The sequence below is a fragment of the Carya illinoinensis genome, chromosome 1 (genome assembly GCF_018687715.1).
Source record: "Carya illinoinensis cultivar Pawnee chromosome 1, C.illinoinensisPawnee_v1, whole genome shotgun sequence".
NCBI lineage: Eukaryota > Viridiplantae > Streptophyta > Magnoliopsida > Fagales > Juglandaceae > Carya > Carya illinoinensis.
Window position 1 is genome coordinate 45,093,856 of NC_056752.1, and position 12,919 is coordinate 45,106,774.

Sequence of the window (12,919 nt, forward strand, 5' to 3'; positions counted from 1 at the left end):
AATTTAAGTCATATAAAATAGCTCTATTTTAAGAGTAGAAGTCTATCTTGTTAAGAATTTGAATCTATTTTTTTATTTCTTTTTAATCTCATCTCTTAATTAAAATTATGGAGACTCAAATATCCCCTCCAACTAAAATCGAAGAAATTAAAATACCAATAATATGAGACTCAGGCGGTGCATGTCTTTATATATACCGAATTCTCCAAACTGCTCGGTGGAGAATAGCACGTGTCTTTTAAAACTTGGTAACTCAAACTACTGTTTACTTTGATTTTACAGCATTAATATGAACCCATCAGACGATCCTTAATTTGTCTCCTAGCTCCACTTTGCCACCATCAGCAATCACCGGAAGGAATTGGCCGGCCACAACCGTACTAGTATTACTTGTCCTACCATCACCAATATTGTGATTGGTTTACTTTGTTCGAAAAATCAATCATTAGTTTACTTTTAACATTGGAAGGTTTAAAAGGGTAAGAGAAGTCGTACAATTATAAAAAAAATCATAAATTGACATAATATAATAAATGTATTATATAATAAAAATAAATTCATAAGTTAGTATTATATAACCAAGTTAAGTCACGTCTTTTATTTTTATAAATTTTTTTTAAGGGTAAAACATTTATGAAATAGTAAATATAACTTGTAAAAAGAATCTCATGTCACCGAAGTTACGTTATATACTAGAATGGTTCTATTTATCAATGTATTTTTTTTAAAAAAACTTTAGTTATTTAATAAAAACTTTTGTTCCTATGCTTTTATGTAGAAATTAATTTAAGATCTTTTTTGCATCCCTGATTTTTCTCAAGAAATGAGACAAAATTCTCTCTCTTTTTTTTTTTTTTTCATATATATATATATTCTTTTTTAATCAAGAAAATTATTTTATTATTCTATAACCTTTTAATTTGTTTGTCGTATGAAAAAATCATTCTTTTTAATGTTTGTCTTATGGAAAATATAAGATTAATTGAACTTAGGATTTTTATAACAATATAAAAAAATAAACGTAAAACGCTTTTTAATTAACTACTTACGATTTTATTAATTAGTTCTTATAGCGATAGAGATCAGTAGTTATATATAAAATTAAAATTATTTTTAGTTGAGTGGCACAATTACTTTTACCCTACAAAATCTGCAACATGATATCTATTATTAAGCTACTAGCTAGATGAAAAGGAAAAGCTTGACTTTGGCCCCAATATCTCATCCACTCAACACAGGAAGCTAGCTTTGTCAGATGAGATACCTGGCGTACGTAGGTTGAGAGGAGATTCCTAAAACACTACTGCAGTACTGTGGAAATAAATTAAGAGTGTTAATTTAGATCTATCCCCGATGTACGGATAGCATGATAATACTGGAGTGAAGTTAATTAAACAAGCATGCAAAAACAGCATGCGACTCATGTGCGCAGTAAACAACCAAGAACGCAATAACCAAGCATGCAGTACTGCATGTGGAACACCATGCATGCATGCCACCCATGCATGGAGAGAGATCATTGGCGGGGCGGAAAGATGTATTGAACGGAGAGGTCTGATCTGGAGATATATGAGGTAGCGACTCTTTGTACGCAGAGACCAATTCTTCGTACGTAGTTGTTCAATGATAGATATACCCTCCCTAGTAACCAAAGTCGTCTTTGAAAGCTCAACTTAGTTCCAATCACGTTCATGCCGAAAACTTCTCCTCCCTCTTTATCTTTTGGATCATCAAGTTTGTCCGGTGCTTTTCGTGGGAATCTTTGTAACATAAAAGTCTTCAGGCTTTGGCAGTACGTTTGCGACACACATTACTGATCAGAACTTTGAAAGCACAAAGATATATACTAATAAAAAGCATTTATTTTGTCATACGTCTAAAGGACTTCAAACCACTGAAAGTAGAGGGCCGGGGGATCGAAGAGCTTAAAGTCTGAAGGCAAGATTATTATATATTTTCCATGCGTCGTACAAGTACAAGCTCGGGTGATAGGAACTTGCATGGTTGTTTTATTATTTTTGAATTGATATCCACAAAGGAGGAGAATATATACTAGGTCAAAAGTAGAATCTTACTGACCAGAAAGAATGTTTACGATAAATTAGGACTCTACTACTTTAGGAATCTCGGATAGGAACCTTCGCTTGGGTTTGGAATTGCATGTACGGGATTAAGCTTTCCTTGTACGTAATTGATCCATGAAAACAGCATCGAACGTGAATCAGAATATGAGTTGAATTATTCAGAAAACAGAAAACAATATCAAAACTCTAAAGAAGGACGGGGTCCCTCGATCAAGCTGCAAAAGAATAATCATACAATTACCTTTTTTTCCCTGTTGCATTCAATCATTGGGCAAGCGTACTAGAAAATATTATTCCGGATGCATGTCAGCAACAAATTAATTAATATATAGTATGCAGTCTTAAGCAACAAATGAGAATCAAGGTTGAACGGAGCTATTCATAACAAGTTTAAATTGGATATTTCAATGTTAATAAAAACATATACAATTCAATTTAAGTATTAAAATATGAACAAATGAGATTAAAATACGAATTTATTTACTAATTTCAATAAGAGTATGATATAAATCCCAAATATAACTTCATTAAAAAATCAATTTATGTATCTAATCTAAAATATTTTTCTCAATATTTTCCTCAAATATTCTTAAGTTATAAGCTGATCATAGTAATTATATTATTTTGAACATATTCCTATATATATTTTGTGTTCTCCCAAAGTTTCATTCATGACATAACAAACTCATTTATGAAACATAATCCAAGAAATCATCACAATTTGAATATGTTAGAGTTGGTTGGACTCAGTGATTTGAATCAATCAAATGAAGTGGCTTTATACATTGTGATCGATTCAGTTTCTAATCGGTTCAATTTGAATTAGCCGAATTAAAACTCCTTTTCTAACCATATTTTATGGCCTTTTCTTTCTAGAATTCAGAGCCTTAGCCTAATGAAGTTATTTGGCGGGAGTAACTCTTTCATTTTTCATGTCCAAGTTTTCGGCCCCTGTTTTGGCGGTCCAATTCCAGTACTATACGTGTTCTAACGTCACAACTTTGTTAACTTTAACATGCTTGTATCCTATTATGTATAGTAAATACTCTAGTACTTTTATAATTTAATGTGATTTGATCTTATACGTCATATTATAAAATTATTTTTATTATAAAGCAAGTTTAACAGATCAGATAAAATCACGTCAATTTGTGAAATTTTTCTTAAATAATTCTTTTGTGAATGTAATTCTTATTTAACTTCACACAAGTTCAAAAATAAAAAATAGAAAAATAAAAAATCTCACTAAAAGACCAGAATTTTTTTATAATGATGTAAAATTACACATAATTTATCTGTTTAGAACTCGTAGAAATCATTATTCATTCTTTTTGTATGTTAGGAGTCAGGACTGCGTCGAATGCGGTTCAGTTTCATGGGGGAGAAAGTCGAAGGTCGGACAGATGTACCTACTTCGGAAATTGAGACCAGTAAAGTAACGATAGCGTAAACTTGATAATATTCTAGCTAGGAAGGTAGTATCAGGACGAAACACGATAGTACGATGCATATATATGTTCTGTAGGAAGAAGATTACGGCACGTCATTGCAATTAAGTACATCCTCTGATAATTTTTTAGAATCTTAAAATGATTTATAGCTAGCTTCTCTTTTAAATTACAAGAGATGTGCTTTTTTTTAATCTCCTTTTATGTTTACTGTTTTTACAAAATTCTAGACAAATGAATTAATTAAAAGAGGAATGTCATTGAAATGATTTTATTAAATTAGAATTTTCCAAATCAATGCCCGGCTTCAGTTATTGACTTATTTAAATTAAAGCATTCTTAATTAACTTGTAATTATATAAAAGTAAATTCATAAATTAAAGTAGTTTGATTTAATACATCAAATTATACAATTATTTTTATTGTAAAACAAATTTAATAAATCATATAAAGATACGGTAGTTTGTGAGTTTATTTTTATATAATTCTAACACTTATCTTATCAAATTAATGGCAGTATCTGCAACAGGCTTAGCTTAGCGAGCATTCTGATCATAAGTAGCTAGGTTTCATGCTATAATATGAAAACAGAACTTTTTACAAGCCATACTCGAGTCATTGATTTGAAAGATCTGAGGTTTGTGATGCAAGTTTTAAATTGTTATTTTCGTGTTTCTGCTAGTTATTTGCAAACAGAGAGTGAAATGCATAGCATTTATACCTCGTTCACTTTTATAAAATTTTTTATTTTATCTTATTTAATTATTATAATTTTTTTAAATTCTAACATAAAATAAAATAAATAATTTAATTTTTTTAAATTTTAAAATAAAAATAATATTATAAAAATATATTTTAATAATATTTTATTCAATTTTAAACTTTTATATTAAGTCATCTCATCAAATCTGTAAAAACAAATAAGTCCACCTACTTTGGGATTGAGCTAACAGAACACATTCATTCATTCATTATCATTGCATTCTAAAGAAAAATATCATCACTATTATTGTGTTTGCATAAACATAATAGAAATCAAAGCACCGTTGGATATTTATTTATTTATTTTTTTGAAAACAGCACCGTTGGATATTAACATTGCTTTTTGTACCTTAGTAGTAAAGTTGCGGAACCAACTCGATCAAATCACTCTGGAACGTACGGTCCTTCTACTTAGGTAAAGCCTGATGCTCCAGTACTCTGTTCGCTTTCCTCATTCTCGCCGGTCAGTTCCTCAAGCGACTTTCCCTTGGTTTCTGGCACCAATAACGTAAACAACATTCCCAAGAAGTTAATGCCGCCAAGCATAAGAAGTGAATTCTTTACTCCAATACCAGGTGGGTATCCTTTGTCAGTCTTGTCCTTGTTCGTGCTTTGGGCAGCATACAAAAATCCGAAGGCACCAACGATGGCTCCGGCCTTTCCGGCTGCAGCTGATATTCCATGACAAGTAGACCTTAGCCTTGCGGGGAAAATTTCTGCAGGCAAAATAAACGTGGTGGCATTTGGCCCAAAGTTTGCAAAGAAGAAGGTGAGGGAGTACATCACAAGGAACCCAATTCGGTTTTCCTTCAGGGTCCAATGATGGTAAGGGATAGCTAGTGCGAACATGAAGACAGTCATGAAGAAGAAACCCATCAATTGAATCGTGAATCGTCCCAAAATATCGATGAAGGCCACCGTAAACCAATACCCAGGAATGAGACCGCACAATGCAATAAGTGTTTGCGCTCTTGCAATCTTGAAAACCTCTCCAATAGCACTCATCGACTCCGGCGCCGGAATCCACCCAATAGCGCTGAAGATATCCTTTTGGAAAAGATTTTGGCTATAGAAGGCTATGTCCAACAAGAACCAACAAACAGTGGTACCGACCAAGTGAAGCCCGTGTCGTTTCCTGAATTCCTTGGAGAATAAACCGAACGAATTGCCTGGGTCTTGAGAATACCTTTCTGTCTTCTCCACTTCGGCTTCGAGCTCCACCTGTAATACCTTAGACATGTCTCGCGCGGCCTGTTTTGCGTTCTTGGCAACCAAGGCAGTATAACGAGCCGTCTCGGGCATTTTCATGCGCCAGTAGTACGTGAGCGCGGCGGGGATAGCTCCGAACATTACAATTATGCGCCAAACGTAATCGGCCTGTGATGGTAGGGAGGCTGCTGCATTAACCTCGTATGAAGGAGCATTGTATGCGTGATCGAAGGCGGTTGATACTATAATAGCAACAATCCCACCAGTCAAATTTCCAAAGCCTTGCATGGCAAAAACTGCAGCGACAAAAGCCCCGCGAGTCTTTTTGTTGGCATATTCAGACATGATTGTAGCTGAAAGGGGATAGTCACCGCCGATGCCAAAGCCAAGCCAGAACCGGAAGAAACAGAGCGTTGCCATGACACTCTTTGCTGAGTGCCCGAAGGAGAGCCCTGATGCAACTGCACAAAAAACCATGAGAAGTAGGGTTATACCATAGACCCTTTTGCGGCCCAGCTTGTCACCGAGCCAGCCGAAGAAGAGCTGGCCAGCTAAGGTGCCACAAAATGCGACGCCGTTCACAGCATCCGCTACGTTGGGAGGCAATGTTCCAGGCTTTTTTGAGCCTTCAACTGTGTAGTATATGCGGCCGAGTAACTTGGTTACAAGTGAAATGCAGAAAAGATCATATGCATCCGTGAAAAATCCCATTCCGGCAATCACGATTGCCGTGAAATGGTACCATTGGGTCTTCGCACCATCTAGTGCATTAAGTACTCCCAGTTGTCTAGCCATGGGCAAAATTCTTCAAATGTCTTCCTCCAGCACTCCCTGAAAGTCTTCCTTGCGTATCAAGAAAATAGTTTCAAAATCATTGAAAGGGAAGGAATAAACGAATGCTAGCTATTCACTACCTAGAAAAATTGTCTTCGGCTCTGCTTTTCCGATTTTGATATCCTTTCAGCAAAGTCCACATAAGATAAGTTTGGTCAAATAAAGAGTTTCGAGTAGCTTTCCGTTGGCTCAATTTATTTATTTAAAAAATGAATGGAGTTTTAATGGGGATCACAATACTCGTTGATTTTTCAAACAAGGTACTAGATATTTTCCTTTCCTTTTTCCTTTTCAATTTTTCTCGACCAGGTGATCAGCAACTACTTTTGTGGTCATAGATGTTACTCATGCACACAGTACATAGTAATAAAAAAAGAAAAAAAGAAAAAAAAAAAAGACAGATTGATAGGATGCTCCGATCAGGATGTTTTCGAGCAACTTGCTATACCAGTTTTGCCATGCTTCAAACCTGTGTTGCAGATCTTGAAGTGGATAAGGCCAGTGCCAGATAGAGTAAAGCTAAAAGTGAATTGGGTAGTAGTTCCCTAGCAAAATCCAGGCTAGCTAGCTTATGTGGTGGGGTTGTTAGCTGGCTTCTCTTCCTGCTGTGGGAGGGGAACAGATACAGGTTGAACTGCGGGCTTCTCTAGATGGATTGAAGATGTGTACCGTTCGTTTTAACCTGACCTTTGTTGCTTTGTGTTCAAATTCTCAGCTGGTGGTTGGAATCTGGATGGTTGAAGCGTGAAGAAGAGGGGGGATTTCTTTGGCATTTCTTGATGTTTGGGATGAGATCGAGGCAGTTTATGGGTGGTTTGTCTGTTCAAGTCTCCCATGTCCCATGGGAAGTCAATTATGTTGCTGACTTCTTTGCAAAATGGGGGGCCATAGGTGTTTCAATTCAGTATCTCGATCGAGACAGTATCCAAAAAGAAGAGAGAGGATTTGTAAGACTGGAAAGACTAGGATGCTGTTATTTGAGATGTGGATAAGAATGTTTTGTACAGCTTCGTTGTGGTTTTGTTTCTTTGATCCTTTAAACATTTTTAGTAAAAGAGAATTCAAATACAAAGCTTTATATCAACTACAATCAAGCATCCCAACCCTGGGATGCTTAGTGAGGTCCAAGTGACAAGTACCGGTTGTGTCAAAGTGGTTTTGCCTTGCATGATTGGTTGGAAAAGAAATTAAAAATGAAAATAAAAAAAGACTGTCCTTTTTTAACTTCAGAAACTTGATTGTATGAAAGATGGATGCCACCAGCTCACCAGTTATTAAAGACTCATTTATTCATTTGGGTACCAGCCACTAAGCCAGATAGCCTGATACTTCATCAATCTGGAATGAAAACTCACCCTCAACAGTTTTGAGAGAGGATGAGTTTATCAGGCTAGCTAGTAGGAAAAAAAACAAAGAAGAAAAACTGGGGACTAATAAGCAAAAAGTGAAGTTACCAGAAAGTAAAAGGGGATGCAACAGTACTGCCACTTCCAATTAGCAAGGCTTCTGCTTTCTTGTATCGGAGAGAAGGGGTGGAAATCTGATTGTTGCTGGGATGGTGAGGATTACGAACAGAGAGGGACCAGCGCATACAAAGTGCACAGTATCCCAGAAATTAAGAATCAGCTCAGGCTACTAGAGGAGCATATGCCATATACCACGCAATGTCATAATAATGCAACAATAAAATTGTACGGGAATCAAAAGTCAATACCTTTTGCTTCAAAGCCCAACTTCTTAAAATTGACTAGGTTGTTTTTTAAGCAAACGGCAATGTTTTCAAACTTTTCTTCCCCATAGGAATTGACACCTGTGCTCTGGCTTTCTTTTCAAATGAAAAATGTGGGACCGTTGAGTGCTGTCAACGAAGGAATAAAAAATAATAGAGTAAATGGTCTCTCATTGCACGTAATGTGTTTGTTAGCGATTTATTTATTCATTAAGTTTTCTAGGTAGCGATTCACTAGCGAAGGCGAAGGGCAAAATTCAGAATGCATCGTAGTTTTGAATTTCTTACCATACTAGTAAATACGGCCGAAATATTTCATTTTTATAATTTAGTTGATACAAAGAATGATATAATCTCACACTGGTCAGACTTTGGCATGTATCGACTTATTTTTTTTTTTCGTGCCGGCCGATATTTTAATTTTTATTTATTTTTCATATGTAAATTATATATTATTTAAAATATACTTTTTAAATTATATATTTTTTTATATATAGATTATTATTTTAAAATATAATTTAAATATATTTATATATATAATTTATTCATATATCAACTATTTTAAAATAATATACAAAAATATATTGATATCAAAATATTTTATTCTAATGCTTAACGTATTCAAAACTTTGGAATACATGGTAGTTCAGATGTGGTGGATCGAAGTCATGACTCATGCCATGGATAGCGTGCGTGTGGTCAGCAGCCGAAAGATACAGAAGAATGGAGGAGGAAGGGAGTGGGGGAACCGCGGATGTACATCTAGGGTGTATTGGTACTGATGTTGACTGAGAGAAAGCATAAGGCCAATATTTATGAGTTTATTTTCATAATTTTCTTTATCAACTAAGTATTTCTCTATTTTTTTAATAAATTTTTAATAAATTCTGTAGAATACATTTTACAATATGAATAAGAACATTTCCAATAGGAAACAATTGAACAATTAGTAATTAGTTCATATTATAATATTTCATATTATCCAGTAGGTACTTTTTTTTTTTTTTTTAAGATTTATAATGATCCCAATAAACTATTATTATCCAAGTATTATTATTATTATTATTATTATAAGTCTGTAGATAGTTTAACCGAAACAGTCACAGGACGATATTTAAAACTTTGAGTGAGAGCCAGCACTATAGTATAAAATTCAATAAAATAGAAGGAAGATGATAAATTTATAATTAGTCAATAACTATTATACAACTCTATTTAAGATGAAGGAGAGTCACATAAAATTAAAATTATTTATTAATAAAGTGACACAATTACATCGATAAATTTAAAATGAACTGTAAAATAATTATACAAAAATGTCGGTCACAATTCTTCATAATTGTACAAACAAAATCCCAGTCATTTATATTTAAAACTAGGCAGACTGGACCTATCAATTCAGCAATCTGGTTAGTCTCTCGTTAAATGTCTCAAATATAGAGACAAGAAACCAAAATTTGATCCAACAGATTTATATTTCTATTCTTCTCATTTTTTCTTAAATTTTTCTGTTCCAAAGAGATAGAGGAACCTAGAGGTTGAGAAATTAACATTCTATAATCGTTGAGAGGCTCTAAAGAACGGTGCAAATGGTGGAAAACGGTATATTTGGGTAAATATTAATAATATCCTAATCATACCTCATCAAGTGTAAGTAATTGAGAAGTACTATGTCTATAAACACATATTGCAAAAATAAATTTATAAAATAATGTGTTTTGATACATACATTATATCTATTTTATAAAAGAAATAATTTTATAATTTAACATACCATTTCGAGTCACACTAATTTATCTTTAAGATTTTTTTTTTTTAATACAATAGAGTTGGAGCATGGAGGGTTTTAAACTTATATTTTTATTTAGAGAATCAGATTGAGCGTCATCAAGCTATCAGACTCTTTGATTATTTTTAAGTTAAGTTTTTTGCATCTTTATTTGGATATGTTTAAAATTCCTCCACTCGCATTATCCTTTCGTGCATAAAATTAAATGAAATTAATGTCATTCCCACTGAATTAATACCATTGACGTCATTTATATGATTAGTTGTGAAATTTCTGCCTCCTGAGTTTGAAACTTCTTTGTTCACACTGTTTCCATACTTGCCACGCCGACTTCTTTTTTTGTCATTTTGTTCACATTCATACAGCCGTACCTATTATATATATATATAACAGTAATAGAGTTGCTCTGTATCTCGTATCCCGCATACCATTCAACACTCTCTTGGTTCAAATGGAGAGTTGCTCTGTTTTGCCAACATTTCGAAACAGACAAATACACTGAAGTTTTTGTTGTACTTCTAATCTGTCCAAAAATCACACAAAATAATTTTAAAGTAGTTCGGCAACTTGCCTACGTCTACTAGAGCCTCTTTTATAGAATTTGTACAAGATTTACAAAAATCTTCAAATTTTCAATTTTCCCTCACGTCCCTCTTTCTTTCTCCTCTCCCACTGCCCTTGATCTCTCACCTTAGTGAGGATGATCTTTCTGCAACTGAACTCTCTCCTATTTATAGGAGGAGTTCTCCTCAAACGGTTGCCAAATTCGGTGCAGCAAATTGCTGCTAAAATTATGGGATGGGTTGTCTGTGGGAGGCGCCTAACATTGTCAAGGGAGAATGGGTGGCCTAATAAGCCAAAGCACCTTACGGTGCATGTGCAAATTAGACCACTTGGGTGGCTCTCAACAATCACCCCCTCCACCCAAGTGTACCATACCAGGCTGCTTGCAAACTGATTCATTCTTCAAATGAATACACCATTTTCTTTGACATGAAAGACTTCTGCTATCGAATACGCTCCAATGCATCTGCAGGTACGTCTTCAAATGGATGTCCAAATGCTTTTCCAAATGCATCTTCAAATGCATCAGCATCGTCTACATCCACGGAGCTTGCAAGGGATTTTCTTCAGAGGAGATTTACCAGTGCTCAATTGCACAATCTCAACTCTCTAGGATTCTTCTTTTGCTCGAGTTCATGAGTCTGCACTCATGTACACTTTGAGCAAACTGAGCTTCGCTCTAGGCTCATCCGAGCGAACAATCTGCTTCGCTTTACAGCTTTCAAACCAGGCTCCATAATCCTACAATCACACCAATCTCCAACTTGGAGACTGGTTCTCAACATGCCGAGCTCTATCTCCAGCATGATCCCTTATACAATTTTACAGCTCATGTATTCAACTTAGAAGACTAACTAAAGTGATGCATAACTTTAGTTCATCACGTACAATGCCCTTAATCAACACATCTACATAGGGCAACACATCTCCCACTGCACTGGGAATCAATGGTCTCGCACAGACCTTGACACATATCAGAGAACCTGTTGCTGAGGTCTCATCTCTGATCTGGGTGACTGACCCTTCATCCTGCTGCTATCTTCAGTCGCATGTGTCCATCTTGTGTGCAGTCTCCGACTTGCATAATCTCCCTTCTTGCAAGATTTTTCTTCATACCGTAGTTCACTACCTTCATTCAGCAGGCTACATTTTAAGGTAGTAACCACCATGGAGGTCTGATCGTCTTGGCAGTTCTTTAGGTGTAGATATCCCTGGAACATCTGACGTTTTGTTCCCATCTCTCACACCTATACTTCATGTCGTGGTCTAGGAAGATTTCTTTAGAAAAGTAAAACTGGGTCCCTTTTACTTTCTCATCTAATTCACACGACAATTACCACGAGCCAAGACCAACAAATCATTCGTGACCTTCCACGCCTTTTTGAGAAAACACTACTGAATGACTGCTGTCTTCAAGCTGTCTTTAACAGCATTGTGCACTGCAAGAAATGCAACGCCATGTATTTCTTCAGTCACCATATTCACAACATCATTCTCAGTTTTCTCCTGATTTTAGCAGTCTCTTGTGGCCTGTCTTGCCACAATTTCTAGCGAGTCATCTGTTGTCCAGATCTTGACTTGCCTTTGTCCTTACAATCAACATTCAGGACCAACAACTCGAAATATTGCCAGAATCTCTTCTGCGCACCTCCTCATCCAGGATAAGATCTCTTACATTGAGAAACTTCAACTTCGACCTCTTTGCAGAATTACTCATAGCCATTCTCATGACCTCCCAACCTTTTGACCACAACGTCAAATGCTATTGGGCAACAATAGTACCTTCTGCCCTTTCTGAAGTTGAACAATTTCTTCATGACATTACTTTAATGAATTTACCGTAGAAATGAATAGTACCTCACTAAGTCAGTTCCCAGGAAAGATTGGAGGGTCACAATGGACACACTTAAAATTTCCAATCTCCTAGACAGAACCTCCTTAAACTGTACGTATCCACACTACCACACCAAAGCTTCATCTGCACTTTGTTATTTGCAACTGGCTTTTCAAAGAAAGCCACAACGAGATCCGATGTGGTTTTCCTCTTAATAACAATATGCTCCATGAGTTGTATGACTGCCAAAACCTGCTGATATAACAAGTTAATCAGCATTGTCCAATGATCTGAAATTTGCTCCATCAAATTTCACGATCCCAACTGGCTTAAATTAAGCCCAAAACCAATGAGTTCATCATGACTCCAACTGGCTACGATCAAGCCCACAACTGATCTGCAACACGTGGACGGTTCAGATCGAATGTACCGATGGCGAATCTCAACATTCCCACCGTACCGATGAGTCCAGAATGATCCAAATAGTTTGCCACCACTATTTGATCATCGCGATGAAACTCCAACTAGCTACGATCAAGCCCACAACTGATCTGCAACACGTGGACGGTTCAGATCGAATGTACCGATGGAAAATCTCAACATTCCCACCGTACCGATGAGTCCGGAATGATCCAAATAGTTTGCCACCACTATTTGATCATCGTG

At 35.7% G+C, this 12,919-nt stretch overlaps 1 pseudogene; it reads right to left on the minus strand.

The window, feature by feature from the left end:
• Positions 1-4,473: 4,473 nt before the first annotated feature.
• LOC122277087 lies at positions 4,474-8,017 on the minus strand (annotated as a pseudogene).
• Positions 8,018-12,919: the final 4,902 nt, after the last annotated feature.